Below are 14,687 nucleotides of genomic sequence, written 5' to 3'. Positions count from 1 at the left end.
GTGTGTGTGTGTGTGTGTGTGTGTGTGTGTGTGTGTGTGTATGTATTGGGGAGGGGTATGAGAAAGATGCCACATTTATGGATGGGCACTCACAGTCACTTATTTTTAACTGAGTCTCTACATTGACTGTTGACCACTTCAGAAAGAAACTTCTCTGACCAAGATTGAAAGCAGCCCAGATGTATGGGCATAAATGTAAATATTCAGAAGGCAATGTGACAGTATAACTGTGGTGTTTCAGATGAGAATGTTCCCCCACAGGCTGTAAGTATTTGAAATTTTGTCCCCAGTTGGTGGTGCTGTTTTGAGAGGTTTTAGGAGGTGTGGCCTTGCCTGAGGAAGTCCTCCCTGAGTGTGGGCCGTGAGAGTCTTATGCTTTGCCAGATTTCCAGTTGCCCTCTGCCTCTCTTACTTCTGCAGGTGGCTTTGGCCATGGTGTCTTACCACATCAACAGAAAAGTAACTAATACAATAACCACTTAGCAAAGTAATAATAACAGTTTCCAATCTAGGGCCCACGACTTCCCCAGCCATAGGGTTTAACCAAGTTTACAGCAGCAGGCACAAGATTCCCTCCTGTGAAACAGGCCTCAAATCCCACCAGAAAGTGGTTGGTGGCCCCCATAATAGTTGTGGCACTATTGGACCAGTGGATGCATCTTGCCTGGTGGGTAGGCATGAAGAATGCAGAATCCAGTGCTGGATAAGACCACTGATGCCTTTTCTCTCCCAGTAGACCGACTGTACAGCACCTTCTAACACTATAAAAGCTAGCCAGTTGGGAGGAAGCTTCCCTGTCAGTCTGAGATTAATTTCTCTGTCCTGAAGCCAAAGTGTGTGGTGTCTTCAGCAATGGGGTCTTACCATGTAGTTATGAAGGGAAAACAAGAGCAATGGCGATAGCTTGTGTTGTTTTGGAGACCTTTGGGGCCTCCTTAACCAGTAATTTCTAGGGAGGTATCCCATGTCTTACATTGTGATTTTCATTTAATTACCCATGTCTTCTGGGAATAGCATTATCCACCTATGCAAGGTAATTCCATTTGAACTCTTATTTAAAAGTTATGATTCGAAATCAGCTTAGTAACTAGTGGGTTTCCATAAGTCATTTTTTTAAATTAAAAAAAATCATGTGTATGAGTGTATTGCCTGCAAGTATGTAGGTACACCCATGTCATGCAGTGCCCTCAGAGGACAGATGAGGGTGTCAAATTCACTGGAACTGGAGTTACAGACAGTTGTAAGCTGCCATGTGGGCACTGGGATTCAAACCTGGGTCATCTGCAAGAATAACCAGTGTTTTTAACTGCTGAGCCATCTCTGTAGCCCCTCCTCCTCTGATTTTTTAATGTAACTATTCAAAGTAAACTTTCTTCTTAGCATGGTCTTAGCTGTATCCAAATGTTCTGATCAACTGTGGTTTCATTTTTCTTTGATCCAAAGAAATTTTAAAATTTCTTCCCTTTTTTAAAATTTCTGAGCCATTTTTCATTCAGTAGTGTATTGTTCAGTCATATGAAGCCATCTACCTTATTGTGATACAGTGAGGCCCTTGTCAAGTGGATCCAATCTTGAACTTCCCAGCCTCTAGAACTGTGAGCTAAGTGAACACCAATCTCTTCCCCCTCCCCCCTCTTTCTCCTGGTTGGGCACAAACCTTTTATCCTCCTGCCTCTGCCAAGCACTGTGATTACAGACATGTACTCCACCATGCCTGGTTAAACTTCCTTTCTTTACAATTTTCCAAGTGTCAAATATTTTTTTATTTATTATTTTTATTTTATGTGTATGCATGTGCTGTCTGCATGTAGGTAAGTGCACCCGTGTGGTGCAGTGCCTGTGGAGGTCAGAAGAGGCTGTCAGATCCCCTGGGACTGGAGTTACGGACAGTTGTTAGCTGCCATGTGGGTGCTAGGATTCGAACCTGGGTCTTCTGCAAGAACAACCAGTGTTCTTAACCACTGAGCAATCTCTCCAGCCCAGTGTCAAATATTTTATTATAGCAACACAAAATGAATTGAGTCTTTGAAGAGACCACCAGGGACAGAAGGTTGTCCCCCTTGTGCCTGGCTTCCCAGGGATTAGACAGGAAAGGGCTTGGCGATGGTCTCTGCCCACAACGTTCAGCACTGGTGTGAGGTGAACTTTAAGGAATATTCATTGGTATTAGAGACAAAATTACCTGCTTGTAACTTGGAGAAGTTGACAAAATGCTAGTTTCTCCATTTTCCTTTGAGGGAGATTCTGGGTAATATAAATATAAATGGTGCGTTGGGTCTTCCTACTCCTATCTCTGGCCCTTTGATCTTGAATACTAATTCCTGGAGACTCAAGGTCTATTGGCAAAGTGTATCGTTAATGGAATGCTCTCCAAAGCCTCCTTTTGAGGGCCCCCATTTCTGCTTCCAACTGATGAAACCCTGCTCCTCTTCAACTAGGAGAACTCTGCTGAGGGCACCCATAGCTGTGTGGGACTTAACTTCTCTTTAGAAACAGTGACTAATTTCTTATGTCAACCCTTTTTGTTCCTAGGTTGCCCTGTGATATTCAAGGACCCCTGAAAAACATTTGCTGGAAATGAAAGGGATAACCCAGAAATGAATGTGTAAGGAGCGCACTAGGCAAGGGGTGGAGGAGTGTCTTGAAGTCTGGAGTGGAAGTGAGTGTGAGCCTGCTCCAAGCTGCTGCTCAGTGTTCAAAGCTCTCCTAAATATATAAATCTCCCGTCTAGCACAGAGGCTAGGAGATAGGAGGATTGGAAATTGTCTACAATAGGTGCTAAATTTCAACATTTGAAGATGAAAAAGTCTTGATGATAGACTGTGGAGATATTTGTGATGATGTGGATGTACTTAATATATACTTAAAATTCTTAAAATGGCAAAAATTTACACTATGTCTAAGTACGTACACACACACACACACACACACACACACACAGAGCCTGCCTCTTGTCACCCATGGATCAGAATGGATTCTAAGGCCCAGACTCAGCATATGGACTCGCACTTCCTCGTTTCAGGCTTCTCTGTAGTCCCCATGCTTGTCCCATCACATGTACACGTTAGTAGTTTCTCTTTTGTGCATCATTTAGGACAAGACATATTGGAGGGACCTCTCTGGAAATCTGGTTTGTTATTGCAAATTGCAAGAAACAAGTCTTTTTTTGCATGAGTTTAATGGAAAGAGATGAAATTGTGAACCTGATGGGGTTTTTTTTTTAAAGAGGAAATATTTAATTATATATTTAAACATTTTTATTGAATTTTTGTGATTTTCATAGAATATAATTTGATGACCTTTATATCCCCTCTCCCATCCACAACTCCCTACATCCCGCCCCCTTTAATTCAATGTACTCTCTCTGGATAATAAAGCCTATAGAGTCTAACTTGAATCCCCAAATGTTCTCCAGCATGGGTTCATCCTCTCGAGCTTGCATAGGACTTGTGCATGCTGTCACCATTGCTGTGAGTTCATATGAGTAACTGACCAGCTGTCTGGAGAACTCTGCCCGCCCCCGTGGTCATCCACCACCTCTGGCTCTTAACAATCTTTCCACCTCCTGACAGAGGCATCCCATCCAGAGAGAAGCGCTCTGCAGCCTCTTCCTCCCCATACATTAGAAAGCCACAAGTTTCTGTGTCAATCACTATCCACTGCATAAGGAAACTTCTCTGGTGAGAGTTGAAAAATGCATTAATCTTCAACAGTGGATGAGCACCTGATCCAGCACAGCCGTTCTGATCATCTCTCCTGGGACTGGTAGTCCATATTATTATGAAGGTGCCACAGTTACATCTCATAGGAGGGGATCACAGCTCCAGATCTCAGGAGGAGAACCATAGTTCCATCTCACAGAAGGGGACCACAGCTCCAGCTCACAAGAGGGGAACCACAGCTCCTGCTCACAGGAGAGGACAACGACTCCAGCTCACAGGAGAGGGCCACAGCTCCAACTCATCGGAGAGGTCCATAGCTCCAGCTCACAGGAGGGGACCACAGCTCCAGTTCACAGGAGGGAACCACAGCTCCAGCTCACCGGAGGGGACCACAGCTCCAGCTCACAGGAGGGGACCACAGCTCCAGCTCATAGGAGGGGAACCACTGCTCCAGCTCACAGGAGGGGAACCACAGCTCCAGCTCACCGGAGGGGACCACAACTCCAGTTTACAGGAGGGGACCACAGCTCCAGCTCACAGGAGGGGACCACAGCTCCAGCTCCTATGAGGGGAACCACAGCTCCAGCTCATAGGAAGAACCAGAACTCCAGCTCACAGGAGAGGGCCACAGCTCCAGCTCACAGGAAGAAGCACAGCTCCAGCTCACAGGAAGAACCATGGCTCCAGCTCTCAGGAGAGGACCACAGTTCCAGCCCATGGGAAGGGACCATGACTCCAGCTCACAGGAGGGGACCGCAATTCTAGTTCTCTTTCTTTCTGTAAGTTCTCAGGCTCTCAAACAGTGTTTCTCTCTGCATGTAAATAAGCACATTCATGTCCTGCAATGGCTGAAGTGGTCAGAAGAGGGCATTGGATCCCCTGGAAAAAAGCTACTTCATTTGACTGGTTAAAATTTTGCTCCTCTGCTTAAAATCTTTCAGATATAATCCTCTGGATAGAGGGGATGGGCCCAAGATGGCCCCACCTGGGTTCTGCTCCTGCCTGCTGCACAGATCCCCACTCATTTCTTGGCTGCTGAGCAGCACCATGTGGAAGCTGGAGAAGCCCATAAAGGCCCCTGCGTCACTCAAGTCCTTCCAGCATGAGCAGCAGCAGCAACTGCCACTGCCGCCATTATCATCCAGGTAGCTGAGGTTCCCTCGGTCCATGGCAGTCAAATGCTTGCACACTTCGGTCAGCTGGGCCTGGGGTGGACTGGCTCCCTGCAGTGGGGGCTTCTCCTTAAGTGCTGCTCTAGCTTCCACTCCCTGAGGAGAAGTTCAGTCATGTCATCGCTGGCAATAAGCTTGGTTGACAGATGCTTGATGAGCTCAGGAGAGCGGGAGTGCTCCATCTCTAGCTCAGTCTCCAGCTGGGAAGCCAGCCAGAAGGCAGTGCTGAACCTGATAGTTTTTTTTTTTTTTTTTTTTTTTTTGGTCTTTTTGGTCTTTTTGAGACAGGGTCTCCTGTAGCCCCAGTTGGACTGGAACTCACTATGTAGACCAGGCTGGTCTTGAACTCACAGAGATCCACCTGCCTCTACCTCCTGAGTGCTGGGATTAAAGGCCTGTGCCACCACACCCGGCTGAACCTGATGGTTTTAAACAGTTGTGTCACATGCAGGCTGAAGCGTGGAGGGGTGGTGTCGAAGAGTGGCAGATATGCTACACTCATGAGTTGGTATTAATATATTGACACTGAAGCCCACATTTACATTAGGGTTCACTCTTCAGAATGTAAGCTCTATAGGCATGTTAGTTATTTGACTTGTTGTGATGACAAAATACTTAACAAAAGCAATCTAAGGAAGGAAGGGTTTATTTTGGCTCACAGTTCCAGGGAATACAGTTCATCATGGTGGGAGAAAGTACAGAGGCGGGAAGAGGAAGCAGCCAGTCATATGTATCTGCAGTTAAGAAGCAAGGAATGCCATGCCTCAGCTCCCTTTCTTCTTTTCATTTAGTCAGGATCCAAGCCCATGGAACGGTACTGCCCACGTTTAGGACGAGTAGTCCCATCTCACTTGGTACTCCCAGGCACTTCCAGAGATCTGTTTCTATGGTGATTCTAAATTACATCAAGCTGGCAATCCAGATTAATCATCACAATAGGGTTCCACAAATATATAGCAACAGTTGCCATGTTACCGTGTCTACAGAGTAGGTCCATTGCCCTAAACATCTCCTTACATCTTTCATCTGCTCCTATTCCTCCTTCCTCTCCCATCAGCCACTGACCCTTTCACTATCTCCATAGTCTTTCCTAGAACGTCACATACTTAGAACCATGCAATATGCAGCCTCTTCAGATTGACATCTTTTATTTAGTAATATGCCTAAGGTCCCTTCACATCTTTTGTGTCTTGAGACTTTATTTCCCTTTATCACCAAATAATAGCCTTTTATCTAGGTGTGCCAAAGTTTGTTGAGTTTATTAACCTATTAAAGAACATCTTGATTGCATCTAAGTTCTTTTCAATTGTGAATAAAACTGCTATCAGCATGCAGCTACAGGTTTTTATGTAGACATAATTTTCAACTCATATGGTAGATACCAAAGAACATTGTGGCTAAATCACAGGTTTGGATATGTTTAGTTTTGTAATAGCCAAATTATCTTTAAAAATGTTGAGTTATTTTGTACTCACAGCAGTGAATGGAATGTCGTTTTTATTATTATTTTTTATGTGTATGAATGTATTGCCTGTGTGTGTGTAAGTGCACCCATGTCGTGCAATGCCCATGGAGGTCAGAGGAGGACCTCGGTTCCTCTGGAACTGGAATTATAGATAGTTGTTAGTCGCCATGTGAGTAGTAGGAATTGAAACCAGGTCCTGTCGAAGAGCAGCCAGTGCTAATCTATCTTCCAGCCCCTTTGTTTTGTTTTTCATTTTTGTTTTTTTGAGACAGGGTCTCACTGTGTTGACCAGGTTGGTTTCGAAATCACAGAGATCTCTACCTCCAAGTGCTGGGATTAGAGCCATGGGCCACCATGCCTATCTTGGGAGGTCTTTTTTTCCCCACATCTTCACTGGCATTTGTCCCTGTTTTATATGTTCACCAGTAGAAGTAGTTTTTTTTTTTTTTTTTTTTTTTTTTTTTCCTTACTGTGACAAAAATACAACAGAAGGAAGACTTTCCTCAGGCTTGTGTCCAAGAAACTCAATCGATCACAGTGGGGGAGGTGGAATGGGCTTGGGGCTGTTGCTTCAGAAGTTTGAGATGGCTGGTTGCAGTGGTAAATGTCTGTCATTTTGAAGGCTTCATTGGGCTGTTTGCAGAATGATTGCTTGGTTATATGGCAGAAATACTCAGAGTTTAGTTAGTAGAATGCTCATTTCACTCTCTTGTATAGCCTGGTTTGGCATCACTCTTTAGATTTGGTTTAATCTTTAGTGCCATATGTGGGATATGAAAGCTATTTGGAGTCATCTTAAGTTGCTTTGCAGTACAACTGATATGAGATTATCTTTGCGTTTGAGGCTTAAATGGGCACTGCCTTAGTTGTGAGATAAAGATTAAAATTCTTGGAACACATCTGACTGCATTTAAATTTAAATAAAAATTTGAAATCTCTTTCTTGCAATTTATGTAACTATGAAAAAAATCTTGAAAACTTTTATTCTTTGAAAATTTGCAAACATGTATATATCTTGATCATATCTATTCCCCACTCTCCCTGCTTTTTAACTTTCTTTAGGGTCCCCCAGCGCCTCTCCCTCCCAAATTTACATCCTTTCTTTAAAAAAAAAAAAACCCACTGAGTCCAATTAGTGCTGCCTGTATGGCCATGGTTATGGGGCTAAAAATATCAATAACAACAAATGCTGGTGCAGATTTGGGGAAAAGGGAACCCCTATGCACTATTGGTGGGGCTGTGAACTAGTGCAGTCACTTTGGAAATCAGTCTAAAGGGCTTTTTTTTTTTTTTTTCAAAGTAGGAGTTTTTTGAACTATACTACAGTTGTTGTTGTTGTTTTTAACCCAATTCTGGGCATATACCAAACAGACTCTGTACTCTACAACACATGTATTAGTTACTTTTCTGTTGCTGTGATGAAATATGATCAAAAGCAGCTTGTAGAAGAAAAGGTTTACTTGGGCTTTTTGTTGCAGGGGGAGAGTCCATGATGGTGAGGGAAGTATGGCATCAGGACGCTGCTGGAAGTTGAAAGATCACATCTCAGTTACACATAGAAAGCAGAGAGAGAGAGAGAGAGAGAGAGAGAGAGAGAGAGAGAGAGAGCTAGAAGTGGGCAAGGTTATAAACTCTCAAAGCTCATCCCCAGTAACATACTTCCTCCAGCAAGGCTCCACATCCTAGAGGTTCCCTGACTTCCCCAAACAGCACCACCCACTGGAAACCAAGTGTTCAAACATGTGAGCCTATTATGAGCAGTTCTCATTCAAACAACAGTGGTGCCTACATACCCATATTCATTGCTTTCCTATTCATGACAACTTGGAAATGGAGGCACCTAGATGCTGAACAACTGATAAATGGTAAGGAAGTACACACATACACAGGGAATATTACTCAGCTGTAAAGAAAATTAAAATGTCCAGAGACATGGATAGAATTGGGAAAAAAATATTCTAAGTGAGGTAACCCAGGCTCCAAGGGACAAATGACACATATTTTCTTCACTTATATGAGGATCCTAGCTTCAACTCCTTAGTATGGTATGACTAACATGGAGTTCCTGTGTAAGCCAGAAAACAAGGAAGGGAATGGTGGGAAGGAGCTATTTTCAGAGAGGGGGGATATTAGAGTATAGGTGAAAAGAAAATAAAGAGGGGGACTAGGTATCGGGGGAGGTGTGAGGTTGGTGAGATGAAGATGTGGTATTGGGGTTAGAATTAACTGGGATAAAGGGAGTACAAAGAAACCATTTGGAAAGCAAGATATGACAACCTGTACAATAGCAATGTGACTGTTGGAAGTGACCAGCTGCCTTCTAAATGGATTTAAGACCCTCTTCATGGGGGATTTGGGGTCAATGCCTGGTTCTGTGGGCCTGGCTAACAATCCAGGTATGAAGGTAGTAGGCACATGTGGGGAGTGTATTTTTGTTGGTTAACTAAACTGATATAGCAGTTTACCAGACGGACATACAGACTGCCTTCTAAATACCTATGCTTACCCCCATAGACAAAAGTGGTTCACATCCTTAATCACAGACACCCCTCCTTACAATGAATGGTGGTGAATGCAGACTTGTGGCTTCCCAAGATGCAGAAAACAGTCGACAGACATAGGTAGACCCAGCCCTGAACAAGCCACTTATGTCACCCCCGCCCCCAAAGCCGAGGGAACATTGTGGAAGAGGGGCGAGAAGTCTGTAAGAGCCAGGGTGAAGGGCTGTGAAGCACCATTCCCTAGATTCCATACAACTACTCCAATCATTAACTCATATCGGCTGTAGGTACTTGCACTGGGCCTATACAAAAAATGGCACTACCAACAATCAGTTGAGGAAGAGGGAGGGCCTCTACCCTTTACTTCTGAATTATTGACTATCAATAGTGTCTGAGAGAGGGGAATCACTGCTTTTAGTTGTGTACCCTCTGCTGAGCCCACCAGGTTCCAGTGGATATCTCCTGACCCATGTCACACAGATGGCTCTAGTTGATCCCTCCAGTCAGATGATCCTGGTTAAACTCAGTGAATCTCAAGAACAAGCAAGCAAACATTATGAGATTTTTAAAACAACATTTTTTCTTGTTATTTCTCTCCCCAATTTCCCTTCCCTCCCCTCTGCCCTCTCACTCTCAGTAGCCTCCTTTCCAGTTTCATGGCACATGTGACTTTTGACTCCCCCCCCTTCTCAATACCTCCTTTCCCCTCTGTTTCCTGTCTAGTGTCATAGCCTACACCCACTCTCACATCCTCTTACTTACATATGTACAAACATTAAAAGTTAGGACCTGCATATGAGAGAAGAGTATGAGAGTTTTGCCTTTCTGAGACTGGATACCTCACTTAAAATGTTTTCCAGTTTCATTCATTTTTCTGCTGATTTCATAATTTCATTTTTCTTAATAGCTGAGCAATTTTCCACTGTGTATACGTGCCATATTTTCATTATCCATTCCTCTGTTGATGGACATCTAGGCTGCCTCCATTTCCTTGCTATTATGAACAGTGTAGCAGCAATAAACATGGATGTGCAAGTGTCTCTGTGATAGGATACAGAGTCCACTGGGTGTATGCCCAAGCATGGTATAGCCATGTCACAAGTTATTCTAGTTTTAGTTTTCTGAGAAACTTCCATTCTGATTTCTATAGTGTTTTCAGTAGTTCACACTTCTACCAGTAGTGAATCCAAGGGTTCTTCTTTCCCCACAAGCCTCCTTAGCATTTGGGGTAATTTTTTTCTTCATAGTAGACATTCTGATTAGGGTGAGATGGGATCTCTAGGTGATTTTAATTTGCATTTCTCTGATGGCTAAGGATGTTGAGCACTTTAAAAAATGTTTATTGGTCACTTGTGTTTCTTTTTTTGAGAACTGTCTGCTCATTTCATTTATACATTGACAGTTTGGATGTTTGGGATGTTTAAGTCAGGCTGTTCTTTATATGTTTTACATATCAACCCCTTGTCTGAAGTACAGGTGGCAAAGATTTTCTCTCTGTAGGTTGCTTGTGTGCTCTGCTGATAGTTTCTCTTGCTGTGCAGAAACTTTTATATTTTGTGTAGTCCCATTGGTTGATTCTGGGACTATGCTCTGTGCTACTAGAGTCCTGTTCAGAAAGTTCTTGCCTATACCTATAACTTCAATATATTGTCCATGCTTTTGTGTATCAGTTTTGACAGTTCAGTGTTTTTTTTCTTTGCTTTTTACATTAACTTTTCTTTATTCTTGAGAACTTCACACAATGAAGTTCTCAATGAACCTGAATGTACAAAGAAACATGACCATATCCACCTCCCATTTTCCTCCTCCAACTCTCTCCCAACACGACCTCCTCCCAACTTCTTTTTTGTTTTGATAAGTCACTAAGTCCAATTAGTTCTGCCCATATGTGTATGGCTGTGGGGCCATCCACTGGAGCATGAGAAATCTGCCAGTGGCCACACACCAAAAATATAAAAATCTCCCTCACCAGCAGCTATCAAATGCCAATAGTGCCTCAGGAAGGGATGTACCTGGAGACCATCTCCCCCATCTGTGCTGGAATTTTTGCTGGACTGGTCTTGCATAGGTCTTCTGGAGGTAAATGTAGCTAGTGTGAGTTCATGAGTGCAATAACCATATCAAGTCTGTAAGTTTGCATTTCAACACATTCCTCCTCCTCACCTACTTCTTATAATCTTTCTCCTCCTCTTCCTTGATGTTCCCTGAACCTTGGTGGTGATGGAGGGGGTGTTGATACAGATGTCCCATTTAGGACTGAGTACCCAGTCTCCTGTTCTCAGCACTTTGACCAGTTATACCTCTCGTCATTGACTGCTGCCCACTGCAGAAAGAATCTTCTCTGACAAAGGCTGAGAGCATCCCAGAGTTGCTATAAATATATTTAGAAGGCAATTTAACAACATTACCACTTATGAAAATAACAATAGCAAGTTCTATGCTAGGGTCTATGACCTCCCCAGCTCTGGGCTTTTTACTAGGCATGAGATTCTCTTCTGTGGAGCAGACCTCAAATCCAGTCAGGATGTGGATAGTTGCCCCATAATAGTTGTGGCACTATTGCACCAGTGGATGGATCTTGCCTGGTGGGTAGGTATGAAGAATGCAGAATCCAGTGCTGGGTAAGACCACTGATCCCTTTTCTCTCCCAGCAGACTGTACAGCACCTTCTAACACTATAAAAGCTAGCCAGAAGGGAGGAAGCTTCCTTGTCAGTTTGGGATTAATTTCTCTGTCCTGAAGCCAAAGTGTGTGGTATCTTCAGCAATGGGGTCTTACCTGTAGTCATGGTGGATTATGTAGTTATGGCAATGGCAATAGCCTGTGTTGTTTTGGAGACCTTTGGGGCTTCCTGGACCAGTAACTCCCGAGAAGATATCCTATGCCTTGTACTATGACTTCCAGTTAATGACCCGTGGAGCAGCATTGTTCACCTCTGCATGGTAATTCATTTAAAATTCTTTTTTAAAGTTGCATTTTTAAATTATCTTACTAACTAGTGTATTTCTTTAAGGCATTTTTATGCACCCTTTGTTGTGGTTAATCCATCCACTGTTTCCCAGCCTTGTCCTCTTCTTCACTTAACCCTTTGCCACCAGTATTTCTCTCTCTTGTTTCATATCGTATGTATTGTACTATCCTTCCAATAATATTTTTAATTGGGTTGTAAGACAGTAGGCTTCCGTATGGCCTCCCATGCACCCTTCCTTCGGGTTAGCTCCCACCATTTTCTCCACACTTCCTCACCACTCCATTTAAACCTTTCCATCCCCAGTATCTACTGCTCTACTTTTGTTTTATCTATAATGTACTATTCCACCTTCCTTGTCATGCCCACTCCAAATCCCCTGTTAGCTACCTGGCTTCTACTTGTTCTCCAAGTCAAAAACAAAAGGGTCCTTTTATGTGAACTGGAGAGATGTGATATTGTGGGAAGCTTGGCAAGCCACATTCCTTGTGACAAAAGTGAGACTGAATTGTGAAAATGGCCTGGGTAGCCTTTGCTATGATTTTCTGGTAATGACAAGCTGTTATTCTGGTGGAGGTATGCAAAAGGGTTGTCCTCAGTAAAGTCATCAGTAAGGTAGATTCAGAATGATTAAGAGAGCAGTTAAACATCTTGTCCCAGGACACTCACAGAGAAAGTCAGATCATAGTCTGAGTCCTTATCACTCTCCAGTTCCCAGTGTGGTCCTTCTTTTTCTTTCCATACAAACCTACACTGAAATCACATAAGGAGACATTTAATACCCCTGTAGATGGGCTAATTCCAACAAAATGAGAAAAACAAAAGTTCACCTTGTTTTGAGAGAACTCTGGCTCAAAGATGTGTCCGATGGAGCAGCCTTACAGGTTGGCACTTAAGCCTCCTATCTCACTATTGATGGTTTTACTATACAGGGTATATTTAAAATCTGTACATAGGGCCTTAGTGTGGGCCATTTCCTCTGCACCGTTTGGGAGACCGCTGATGGGTGGTTGTTTCTGGTGCAGTTGTTGCACCAGGACAAAGTCAGGAATCAGAAAAGTTGGTAAAGTCTGCTACATTATTTAAAACAGGAACCAGTGGATGTCTTATTTCTGTCAAAATGGGAAGAAAAAAATGAAAAATGAAAATGATTCTACTTTGTCAGGAGCACACAGCTCTTATGTACTGCTCTGGGATTACAATTCCTAGAGAAAAATGGGAGCTGGAGTAGGTGTGTTTCAGAGCACACCTTGGCCGATAGTCATTAGGGTGTCACTGACCTTTGAAGAGAGGTTAGAGATCTTCCATCAGCTCACAGGTACAGGTAGTGTCCTCTGCGTCTTCGGATGGGATCTCCATTTGAAACACTTGTTTTATCCTGGATATATGAACCTGGCTATTGACTCTCAACAGTTTGACAGACATACGGGTGTTCAGGTAATGTTCCTTCTGTTGAAGACCCATCTGCTCTGTGGTCCTTCATTCCAGGATTTAAGGAGGACCCCGGTTTCCAGGGTCTACGATATTTGTGCCCCCATCCTTCGGACTGGATATAACCTGTTCCCATATTACTGTAGGGCTTGTTGGATTTGCTTGTGGTTTACTATGTATTGGGTCATCTGATTGGTCCTCAGAATCTAAAACCAGAACTAGTATGAGGAAGGGCCTTTCATATAACAACAATTCAGAGGGGCTGTGTTAGCCCCTAGTGAGCTTGGTGTTAGATTTTGGAACTGTTCTAACTCATGAGGATGATAGATAACTGTTTAGCCACTTTTCAGAGGTTCCTGGCAAAGTTTTGCTAGGATCTTTGTTTAATAATTTGGTTAGTTCTTCCAACTTTTCCTAAGGACTGTGTCCTCCAAGCAGAGTGCAATTAACATTTTATTCCTAGGGCCCTGGATATAAACTGGATCACCTGTTGTATTAGTCAGGGTTCTCCAAAGAAACAGAACCGGTAGAATGAATATATATGTATAGAGATTTATCAGCTTAGCTCACAGGATAGAGTCTGAGTAGTGCAACAATGGCTGCACCACACTGGAGAGGCTGAGAATCCACACACTGGAGAGGCTGAGAATCCATAGTCGCTCAGTCCACGAGGCTGGATCTCTCAGTAATCCCAATCTGGCACTGAAGGTCTGACGAATTCCAAAAGATCAGCTAGTCTTCAGTCTACAGCAGCCAGATGAACTCACAGTGAGAGAGAAGGCAAGCAGCAAGAAGCCAGGCAATATCCTCTGTCATGGCCTTTTATACAGGCTGCCATCAGAAGGTAACACCCACATTTAGGGCGTGTCTTCCGGCTTCAGATGGTCCAATCAAGAAGATCTCTCTCATTTCAGTTAATCCCAGATCCAGGCGAGTTGACACCCAGAATTAGCCATCACACCTGTGATATAAAAGATGGTCCATTATTGCTCTGTAATGAGTGGGGGAAGGCAAGCTTTGGTATTATTTTGTTTAAGAAGGCTTTTGCCACTCTGATGGTCTGTTCAGTCCTAGAGGGGGAACTGTCTATCCAGCTGGTAAAAGTGCTTACCATTAACAGATGTTTAAAGCTGGCACAAAAAGGCATCACGGTGAGTCTATTTGCCAGTCTTCACCTGGAGAAGTGCCTCTCCTTTGGATTAAAGAAGTAGAAGAAGGCAAGGATGAACAGAGTAGTTATGAACGCAGAGTGCAGGCCTGTTGTACATTCTTTACTGTGACAGTTAGTCCCTGTCCTAGGAACAGTTGAGTTATTTCTAGGGTGGTATCTCTTCCCAAGTAGAATGAGTCATGTATTTCCTTAATTATCCTGGAGGTTCTGGGGTAGATGCAATTTATTCCCTACACAGATCCACAGCCACCTTCTGTGGCCACCTTGTTATAGAGCACGTTTTTCTCTTGGGCCATCTACTTTGATATTACATTATC

The 14,687-nt window shown here is 43.4% G+C and overlaps 1 pseudogene; it reads left to right on the top strand.

Moving 5' to 3' along the window:
• The window catches only part of LOC103724849, a 7,144-nt pseudogene extending 4,583 nt beyond the window's left edge, over window positions 1-2,561 (top strand).
• The last annotated feature ends 12,126 nt before the right edge of the window (window positions 2,562-14,687 follow it).

Source organism: Nannospalax galili, unplaced genomic scaffold, assembly GCF_000622305.1.
Source record: "Nannospalax galili isolate Female #2095 unplaced genomic scaffold, S.galili_v1.0 scaffold1448, whole genome shotgun sequence".
Taxonomy (NCBI): domain Eukaryota; kingdom Metazoa; phylum Chordata; class Mammalia; order Rodentia; family Spalacidae; genus Nannospalax; species Nannospalax galili.
This window is presented reverse-complemented; position numbering and strand designations above follow the sequence as displayed.